Source organism: Myripristis murdjan, chromosome 19, assembly GCF_902150065.1.
Source record: "Myripristis murdjan chromosome 19, fMyrMur1.1, whole genome shotgun sequence".
Lineage (NCBI taxonomy): Eukaryota > Metazoa > Chordata > Actinopteri > Holocentriformes > Holocentridae > Myripristis > Myripristis murdjan.
Window position 1 is genome coordinate 9897863 of NC_043998.1, and position 11867 is coordinate 9909729.

Consider the following 11867-nt stretch of genomic DNA (forward strand, 5'->3'; position numbering starts at 1 on the left):
ATATATATGTATATGGCAATTTATGTTTTGTGAGAGAAGGATTACTAACTCATATGGAATAAGCAAATGGGAATCCAGTCAATAAATAAATAAATAAATAAAGGAGCTGAACCCTTGCTCTTGATTTACCTCCTCTTCCAATATGTAATCAAAATCTATTGATGCAATATTATAGGCAGTGTTTTTTCCTTAGGATGGCGAGGTCATGGCCTAATTGACTTAATATTCATTCTCTACAGCCTCTCCTAATCTTAGCCACAGCCAGTTTATGCCCTAACCCTAACTTTAACCCTGACCTTAAACAACAAGCCAAAATGACCACTCACATGACTTTGCAAAAAAAAAAAAAAAAAAAAAAAAAAAAAAAAAGGTGTACAGAACATATTTTAATCTTGAATCTTCTTTACAGTGTCCATCAATGAGAGACAGAGTCATCTTTGTATTGACACAGTCAACATGGAGCAGGGAGGCTCTACTCCCGCTGGTGGAGGGGAAAAGCAGTGAGCAGTAACTTACCTCCTGAAAGGTATGTAGAGGGAGGAGTCCTGTTCCTCACACACTATTCCACTGCTCTGTAAGAGTTGAAGACACAGATGAGGGGGTGGGTATCCTTGTTAGCATTCAGATAACATTGAGAAGAAATGTTTCAGCCTGCTCAGACTTTGAAAGGAGGCCGACATTGGCACACAGGGGTCTCCTCACTTACAGTCCCGAGTGAAAGGTCAGTGTCCATCGACATATGTAACCCCAGTCCTTAACTCTGTGTCCTTTGGATGAGTCAGCAATCTGTGAATATAACCTGGAGGACATCGCACCAAGAGCAAGAGGAAAAAAGAAAATTAAATAAGAAGAAGTCTTGATGTTTCACAGCGTTTTCCCAATGCAGCGATTTTCATTCAGTTTTTAACACTGAGGTTCTTATCAGATGAAGTGCACGTGCATGGTGTGGTTTTTCAGTAGATCTTACACAAGTGATCACACACACACGCACACAGACACACACACACACACACATACAGACACACATACACACACACACACACACACACAGAGACACACACACACACACACGCTTGGCTGCACATCAGCATGCAACTCATGGCTAAAGATAGGCGATGGAAGCAACACATAACAAATATGTCTTGTAGCTACTGTCTAAATGTGACTGTATGCATCATTAAATACCAATAGAATCACTCTATGTTTTACAGTTTCCCGAAATTTTGAAATTCTTGAGATTAGCCTTTAAATATTCAAAAATGGAGCATGATTCCAAACTGAGATATCCACTATTTGATAAAAATTTGACTGTTAAATGAGAGGGAATTTCTTTTAGTGAAAAGACCATCACTTAAAGCATTTATTTGTATTTATTTGTTCCCGTGTAGAGTATAATCTATTAAAGAGTAAAAAAATTATCAACTGAATTAATTTATTAACCTAGTAACCAACTAACCTCAAATGGATCTCAAAAGTTACTCCTGTCCAGTTAAAATGTTAAAATGATTAAGATTACCTGCCCATGTAGAGCGCATAGTAAATAAGATGTAGTCTTATAGCTTAACTGGTAGGTTATGTAGTATAATAGTACCTAAACTATATTATGCAAATTTAAATATTTGCAGAGATATAATAGAATTTTTAAGTAATTGAACCAAAAAAATATTTTTTAAGCAATCCTGTAAACACTATTTTATTTGATGTGATCAACGATACATGGCACTGTTGATTACAAATACTAATTACTACTATCATGCAAAATCTATAGCTCATTCATGTATTTTGATCTTGACTAAATTTGAGGATCTGCATGAAATATGACTTTGATGCAGAAAACATCTTCACTGAATGTGATGGTGAGTTATACTTCAGGGTAATAATTCACCCATAATGCCACTAAATCAATGAACTACACATACTTGTGTTGCAATCTGTCCTCAGAGATCATTAAATCCCGTCTTACCTGTGCAGAGGTGTTCCAGATGTGGCGCTGTGCCAGGACGTTCAGGCAGTTCACCGGGCGCCTGGGCGGCCACTTTTCAGAAACCATGATGCATAACAGTGGGAACCACCCACCCTGGGGTCCCACTTGCCAAAGCTCAGTGTGACCCCCAGACTGATAGGTGGTCAGTGTGTTCAGGTGCAGGTCAGCTCTGTTACACAGAGGCTCGTCAGTGCAAAACGACCCCAGACCAGTGCCAAGACTTAAGGCTCAACATCCAGTTACACACCACTCCCTTCCACAGAGGGGGGAGATAAAACCTGTCCAGGGGCGCTGGATACTATCGGTCACCCACATCTGGTTCACACAAGGGGGCTATCCCACCAAGGATGACCCCCTCCCTTAACTCCCACCCCACCCACCCAGGGGCCACAGGTGCACCATCCTGCTTACTACAGTAGTGAAATGAGGAATGGACGTCAGACAGGCCATGATGCTAAATTTAGCAGAGTGAGTTTGTGAAAGCCTGAGTGAAATGGATATGACATCTTCAGTTTTGAGTTAGGACATCCTTTTTGGCACTGAGCCAAGGGGATTCCCTTTTTGAGCCGCCAGGTGAGAGTAAAGCTATACCAGAGGTTTTACAAGCCCGGTGCACGCCACTGTTTTGCTTCTCTCAAGTGCCGTCTAGAGCGGAGACAATTACTCACACATCAGAGAACATATTCTGCCGCACATTGGCTGCTTTGTTAGTCTGATATTTTATTGTGGCTTAGTGGCGGGGAGTGGTGTGTTACTGGGTTTTGAGCCACAAGTCTTGGCACACGTCTGGCACAAATACCTTTGGAGCCAACAATGTGTTTTGCCTCATTAGTTCCTTATTGAATTAATTATTTTTTTGTGATTCAGTGAGATGAAAATAGCTTGCTCCTTTGATCTGTGTTGACAGAAAATAAAGCTATTTTGTCTGATTTTTCTTTAGTACATGCCACGGGCACACTGTCAGCACAAATGATATAGGCCAAGTTATGTAAATAATGTGTGCTCCTTGGTTGTTAAATACAGATAATGAGACTGAAAATACTTTTAGTTACAGATTTATGGTTGGTTGATAAAGCTGATTGACCATCAAGACAATAAAGGACCTAAGAGCATGGTTTTATAGTGTTCAAACCGCACCAACTGGTAGGCACTTCCACTTTGGTATGAACTTTACTGTAATTACAGTATGGCATGAAGACACAGGGCAACACTTGTACCAAGGCTGCCAACTAAGCTGAATACAAAATAAACATTAGTAATTCAAGTCTCCTGGGATTATAGCACTGAGATTTGAGCCAGAGATGCCTTAACTGGCAGCGATACAGCTGTCCCATGTGTATGCCACTGATATGAGGGCGGAGACGGTTATTTTGAGAGCTCTCTGGCAAGTGCTGCAGTTGGAGAGATGCAATCACGTCAACATATGCACAACTATAATTTCTAGCAAATGAGGTGACTGGCTTGACATTAAGCTGCATCTGCATGGATTTATTCATTTCCACAGTGATAAAACATAGTGAAGTGGTAAAACATACTGTGACAAATGATGGTAAAAGCCCAGAAAGAAGGTATGCAGTTATTCATTTATTCAGGTGAAATGAAAACTTCTCACTTCATATTGGCACCCTTGAACTTGGCCTTGTCATGACCATGCATCTGCTGTTGAGTCATATATATGGGTGATTACGATTAATAATGAATATTTAAGAAATTAACTTTTCTTCAAGCCACTAAAGACAATTTCTGACTTTCAGGATGTTTTTAATGCCGAAATCTATGCATGCAATATATTTTGAGTCACTGCATGATTTAAATTTCGGCAATGTTGGACCCAGAGTTCAAAAATACCATGTTGCTAAATGTTGTCTCTCTTGCTTAGTGAAAAGATGTTAGGGGGAAAATTGTGTCAGTGCTAAAAATAGCAGCAGGCTATCAGTGGGGTCCATGCATCGCTCCACTCAACAAACTATTATCTTGTTTGTAACAGAGAAACACAAGATATAGCGCTGGCCAGAGCCTTTTAGTGTTTACATACTCATATGTTCGGAGACTCCTGAGGTTCCCAAACTTTTGCATGTCAAGGAAGCCTTTGCACAGAAGACCTACATTTGATAAAACTTTGTTGGAACGAGCCTGAAAATATCTATGCAGGTAGTTATGGTGATGTATCAGTGAAAACTATGATAATCACAATCATAATAATACATTCTCTCATCTTGCTAACCTTTAAATGACATATGAACAAAATTAAACTATTCCTCATTTTGGCGAACCTAAAGAGCTGCTCAAGGATGACTGGAGGTTTCTGGATTCCAATTTGTTAATCACCATCAAAATAAGAATAATTTTATTTACATCTATCTTATTTTTTCTTCTTCTTCATCTTCCTCTTATAATTATTAATTTTATCTCTCTGTTATCTGTTTTTATGTCTGTAATGCACTTTCTAAATCCTGTGCTATAGAAACAAATTGGAGGAAGTTAGCACATCCTCTGGATCCCTATTGTGAATTGCTGACTCTTGTTTTTGTTGACTCAACATATGTTTTTAATAGGTGGTAATAGGTGGTAGGATCTGACATCACCTCCCACAGTGAAATTTAAATAGCATGTCAATATCAGCCATGAGGGGTGATCAGCAGGGGGCAGCATTACATTTGCATTTGAACTGAAGCCTCCCTTACAGCAACAGCTAAATATTTAGGAGCAAGGCACTCTAGCAATGCCTCAGTTTCATTCACAATGAGTAGTGATTTTCCAGCCCGCAGCTTCTTATGATCAAACAAAATAAAAGGAGAGACTTCAACAAACAGGAAAAAAATATCACCAGTCACGAGAACAATGAATGAACGCATAAATAAATAAATAAATAAATAAATACAGATAAAATATAAAGTGCACACCAAAAAATTAAATTAAGTAAAACAAAGTACTATATGTCTTGAAAAATGTTGAGCATGCATAAGAAGATTAAGTATAGGTGCTGAAAAATATTCCTAGTAAAACTTGTAAAACCCATGATAAAAAAAAAAATAGTAATTTAGTATTACAAAGTGCTTCCGCATAACTCATCAAACGTGCTCATAAAACATGCTAAAATGCTTTAACACACCTAAGATATTAAACAGTTCTTATGTGATCAACACATAAAAGCTATAAAAAGAAACCCGACAAGCCCTCTACTCACTCACTGGAATTTCCCTGCACATTTGCATATGCTAGGCCATCAATTAATGTGAATATAATGATACTGAGGCAGATAAAATCAATAAAAAAAGTGCAGGCATATTGTTTATTATAGTAAGTGGGATGCTCATCTCTGTGCAGAGGTGTTGGTGAGGTCAGAGGGTCTGTTCCCACCATTTTCCTCTGTCCACTCTGACATTTGCAGGAGGGAAGAGGATGGCCCACTGAAAAAAAGAGAGAGGCTGTGTCAGCAGCCGAGGAGCTTGTCATGTTTGTGAGGAAGACAAAAGTAAAAGTGAGGTCATCAGAGTGGGACTGCGGTTAGGGTGAAGGGTGATACGTCTGAAGAGGAACCAAACCCTGATCAGTGTGGAGGAAATGTGGCAGGGGAGAGGGCTAGAGTTACATACAGCATTCTGTAGTGTTGCTGCAAATAGACAAGGAACACTCTGTTGAGCATCTACAAAGTCATCTTTTTTATTTTATTTTTTTTTGCATGCTGTATTGATTTAGAAAATGTGAAAATGTATCCAGTTATTTTCCAATTACAGAAAATTACCATTTGCTGATTGACATTTTTCAGTAAACATACACAACACAATGTACAATAAAATGATGTGCAAATGCTACAAAAATTAAATATTTTCTATATTTTCTGTCACCAATATTTAGACATCTTTACTGCTTACCTTCCCCATGGGACAAGAGGAAACTGAACAAAAGATAAAATGGAAAGATTTCATTCATTTTAATATAACATTTGAAGTCAGTCTGACATTCTTTAAATATAACTAATCAGACAGCTGTAATAAAAAAAAATACATTTTTGAAGAAAAAGTGTAGTATAGCACCTGTTTTGACTATAGACCAATAGAAAAGAATACATATTATTTTGAGCACCGTTTGTGTGCATGTGTGTGCCCCATATGTGTGAGCACCCCAGTGTCTGACAGCACATAATGGGCTGCATTGACAGTCTGCAGCCTGAGGCTCATTATAAGCCCCAGTGTGTTAAACTGAACTTTGTCTGGCCAAATTTGATCAATGCAAAAGCCTGTTCACCCCCCAATACAGTCTCTTCATTGTCTGCCCTCTGTGTGATGTCAAAAGGACAACACATGCAGCCGAAAACAATGCTCATCCTATTGACTCAGACGGGAGCATGTGTGAGTAAATATGTTTTACACACTGGCAGAAAATTACATACATGTTTCATGGACGGAAGCATGCACTTATACATGCACGCAAACACACACACACACACACACACACCACTGCAACCATGACATAGACACTGTGGAACTTGTCGGAGTTCAAGTCAGGTCGCTGTCTGAGGGGTCATGTCATATGTGGTAGAATAGAGAGGACTCATTCATTCATTCATTCATTCATTCATTCATTCACCCCTGTAGGTTTTAGAGGAATGGACCAGGTGGTGACTGTTCCACTGCAGATGCTCCTGATGATGAAAAAGAACAAACCAGTCACCAAAATAAAATGTTGCCATGTTATGTCTCTAAAACCCAACAAATACATGAAATGTCAACGTCTCTGCACCAAAGCTATGTTGCATGTCGTCATTTGGACTTACAGCCTTAGCGACTTTAGCCACTTTTGTTTGCTTCATTCGCTTCGTTTGCCGCCAAAAACTACTTGGTTAAGGTTAGGAAAAGGTCATGTTAACATTACAAAATGTTAGTGAACATTCGCTAATGTTACCAAGTAGCTCTCACTAGACATGGGGCTCAGATCCCGGTCCTGCTGGTTTGCTTTACACTAATGTCAAAAAACTCTAAAATGTGACATTTCAGCATATCCTTGATTGGCAGAAACATTTTTTCCAGGCAACTCGGATGAAAAGAATTGACTCCAATGTTACTGTGTTCATTTTTAACTTCTTTAGTGTAAAATATATACATGATCAGATGTAAACTGTTAAATATCAAGTATTGTATGGCTACTAAAATATTTATTTTTCAAATACAAACCAGTGTGTGCAGAGAGTTATTTGGACAGCTGACGGCTGGGTTGTCACCAGGACAGGAACCTTGTGTTTTTTCCACGGACCATCACAGTGAATTCACCAGCCAATTTCATCGTCTTTCCAGATAGATCATTTTCGAAATACGATTGTTTCTTAGCCAGCGTTTGGCTGGTGGGTGGTTATGTTTTCAGTGCTGGCTGGCACACCACAGCCTGAAACTTGATCTCTGCCAGGATCCAGCGCAAAGTATTAAAACTGATACACTGTCACATTGTTAGTGACTTTAAACACATCTGACTTTGACAGGTAAAGGTCAGTAAAGGCAAGAATGTTCCAGACTGAGGAGGCGAACCTGAATTCCCAGGAACCTTAAAAAAAAAAAAAAAAAAAAAAAAAATTATGCAGTTTATCATTATCATCAGTATCACGTATCACTGATTTTTAAGACCTATAATTAAGCATGTATACTTGTTTTGTGTTGATTTTATCTGTGTAATGACAAAAACTGTTTGCACTGTGTAATATTTTTTTCGAGGTGAAATGTGATATACTGTCATATCGGCCATATACAGAGCAAAGGCAGTGGGAGACACAATGTAGGGAACTGAGCAAGAGAGAGAGAGAGAGAGAGAGAGAGAGAGAGAGGCTGCAGCAAGCAGATAAATAATGCATGAATGCAGAGAGAGACACACACAGACAGACATGCAGAAAATCCCTTTTACCGTCAGCTATGTGGGCTTAAATAAGCTAAGCTACTTTAGAAAAGGGAATCACGGACTGAGGAATACACTGTTGTGTTCTGAATGCGATTTTGTTTGTGCTGAAAGTTGTAGTGGTTCCTTGGTATTTCAAAGAATAGAATATGAGCATTTAATCTATAGACTATATAAATGCTCAGAGTGACTGCTTTGTTGGAATATAAAATATTCCTTATACTCTATATAAAATTCTTTTTTGGATATGAGGGTGAGTGGTGCAAACAATTTTCCAGGGAATCCTAAATTATATGAAAATTCACTGCTATGGTGTGAAGAGTCACCGCTGACACAGTGGTAGAGCTTTGATTCTTCTTACTGGACACTGCTCAATAACAAATGTGATTTGGTGAGTTGGTTCTTTCAGTAATAACATGAGGTGGAGAGAAGCATCTGGCTCTTGACTGACTGATCCGAATTCGCCTCTGGGTGATAACAGCAGCTGTGGTCAAAACTGAGCTTCAAAGGATGTGTGAGTATCTTCATTTCAAAATATCTTATATTTTGCAAAAAGGTAGAAATATGTTCACTTTACCTGTTACACCCACAATGTGAACTTCTGGCACTTCTTATAAACACTGGTCCAACATAATTTTCTTAATACAAAAAAATATGCATAAAAAAGTAGACAATCATTCATGCAGATGTGCACACACATACACACACACTGACCATCTGCCATCACTGAATGGACAGAGGATGGGTGGTCCCGGACACACTGACTGTCCCATCTCAGGTTCCCAGAAAAGGATTCAGCTCCAGGTGGCAAGCCCCGAGGAAAAAGAGTATCTGTATATGTATGTGCTTCTCCATATGTATGTGTGTGTGTGTGTGTGTGTGTGTGTGTGTGTGTGTGTGTGTGTGTGTGTGTGTGTGTGTGTGAGTGTGTGTGTGTATGCATTTTACAAACACGTTTCCTTATGACTCATGTTGGCATTTCATTACTGTGTCACCCACACACACGCACGTGTTGACATCCTACGTGTGTGAACATTGTTTTTGTTACAGTGAATCTGAACTGGGAGACCACCTGTCAGCAGCAATAGACAAGCACTGACACTGGCAACGTGATCCACCATCTCCCAGCTACCTTCCCTTCTAATGTACTGTAATAGATAGAGAGGCATCATATGACTGGCCAAGGAAGCCCTAACATTACTTTGAGTGCACTCACGAGAGTGATATCATGTCCATAGTGAAAACTTTTAAACAGTCCATCTGCATTCTCCATTTAGTTCAACCACCAAGTGCCTTGAGGTGTAATAGGGGTTCGCCTTGGCAAGCTGGTACCAACACTCTACATCATCTGTCACTCCGGGCTGGCTGTGATGATTAATAAAAATGATTGGACAGCCCATTTTGCACAGTGCCAGGGTGAACCTTGGGCAGGCCAGATGGCAATGCTCCCTGTTCCTTCCCATGGGATCCCCTCATGGGCATTATTGATCTGCTCTGTCCATTACTCTTCCTCTCTGTCTATGTACGTCTTTCCCTCCATCCAGTGGTCATGGCCTCTCTAGTTTCCTCTATGACAAAAAAAGAGGAAATAAAAGCAGCATCAAGCTGTCCGGATATGGATAAATAACCATTCTTGTATCTTCCATGAACTTACACTACAGTCATCTGTGTCTGATGATTTAACCTTGAAATTTATTTTGAATAATGAATTGGAAATGGCTTAAAAACAGACACACATTCAAATTGTAGAGGTTCAAGTTTCTAGATTATAACAGCTTGAAGAGATGACGAGCAACCCGATAGGTTCTTCTTCTTCTTCTTCTTCTTCTTCTTCTTCTTCTTCTTCTTCTTCTTCTTCTTCTTCTTCTTCTTCTTCTTCTGCTTCTTCTGCACCTTCTGCTCAGAGTTGCAATGATAGAGTTGGTAAGACAGACCACGCCTTGGGAGCTATGTGTGCCCCAACTGTCTTAGCAGTAAATCCCACCAAAGCTTTCCCGACTGGAAAAACTGGAAATATGAAAAACATAAAAATGTTGGCCTCATCAGTTTCTCCCTGAACCTAATAAGATGAAATATTTATAGCAAATTGCTGCTTGTTTAAAAGATACAACAGTACACATAAGAGCTTGATGGGGTCACTTCAGTCCCACTTGCTTTCCTGTGCATGTGCATGCAGACACACACACACACACACACACACACATACACACACACATCTGTGAGAGGTCAAGGAAACGAATGCTGATTTATACAATGCCTTCCATAATTCACAAACTATAACTCAGTTATGAACACTAGATTGCTGATTCTTTTCTTTTCTTTTCTTTTCTTTTCTTTTCTTTTCTTTTCTTTTCTTTTCTTTTCTTCTAAATTGAGAAAGTCCTTCACAAGCAGTGCTAATTCAAAGTTTCTCTTTTTGACCTCAACCGCAAATGAAGATTCTGGTCAGATTTCAACATGGACTACACAGCACTTTGTTGTCTCGGTCTCCTCAAATCTTGGGGGTGGGCTGTGGGGTGTGGGCTGTGGTTTGTGAGGCCTGGAGAAAATAAAGAAAAATAAAAGCCATCATGCGCAAACATTTCCAACTCGGAGCACATTAACTAAACAACATTATCAGTCTGTTCTTTATCTGTCTGTTGTCTATTCATCTGCTCTTCTGTCTCTGTACAGTGTACGCGGCGGGGTGGCACGTATGGTCATGATGTGAACCCATGACACCACAAGAACAAGGCGTGCTCCCCAGTTTACTAGGCCAACATGCGCCCTAGGTATCAGCTTTTTCAAATGCTGGCAAGATCACCCCTCAGCATAAAGGCAGCTCTGTTTATAAGCCGCAACTTTGTGATCCCAGTTAACTGCCATAGCTAAACGACACACAGCATATTCAAGCTCGAAAAGTCAGAGAGTAAAATCCATAATTTGTTTTATTTAAAGAAAGGGCACAGTAATCACATTACAGATTGTGTGGACCTGAAATAATGGTTAGTCGTGACTGTGGATGCTTTTGCTATTGAACACTGGAGTAAATTGTTCGCTTCATTTGATAATGAACAGAGTTTGGAAGCAAAATAACGCACAAACAGCTGAGATAATACAAATCCAATTGAGTCGTCGTAAAACATGACACTGGTTCCACATTTTAAGAGGAAATCAGTAATTTCAAATCTATTTTGCACAACAAAAGCCATTGATGAATTGCTTCAACTGCCAATCCATAGTATTGTATAACACAAAGTATTCCACATGGCATTACATTTTGAAAGGAGCCTTCCCAAAGATGAATACTGGGTTACGACCAAATCTGAGCTGATATGAGATGGTTAAGGATGGACAGAGGTGAACGGAGAGGGATTCATTCAGTTTGGTTTGGTTTGATTTAGATGTGATTTGGTTTGGTTGGCGTCACTTCAATTCAGTAAATATACAAACACCCACACACTCATGGGGCAGGGGGAGATTCAGGCATGTAGGTTTCTGGGTTAGAGGTGAATTCAGTCTTTCTGCTGAGAAGAAATCTTGGTGAGTGTTGTGGATGTGGCCTCTTGTCAGCCTTGGGGTGACGAGGTGGTAAAACAAGGCCAGTTCATCGCCTGGGGACGGGACACTCAGCCAGAGAGACAACAGACTGATCCTTCTCTCAAAGTTGTCAAAAGGTGATGGAAAATTAAATTACATCTGTTTGTCTTGCTTATTCAGGAAGAGCAGAGACGATGTGTGACCAATTTAGGACAAGGCTTTATTTTCTCTGAGGGGGCTGACATTAAATTAGGGGTTTAAAATAGAAACAACAATAGTGCATACTTTTAATCCCGTGTGTGTGTGTGTGTGTGTGTGTGTGTGTGTGTGTGTGTGTGTGTGTGTGTTGGGGGGCGTGGCGGAGGTCCTGACTCCTTCCCTGGAGCCCTTGAGCTGAGCTCTGAGTGTCATATGAGCTCAGGAGAGAAAGGAGCAGCGACTTCCTCAGCGGGGCAGCCCGATGCGCCAATCTCAGCAGGTT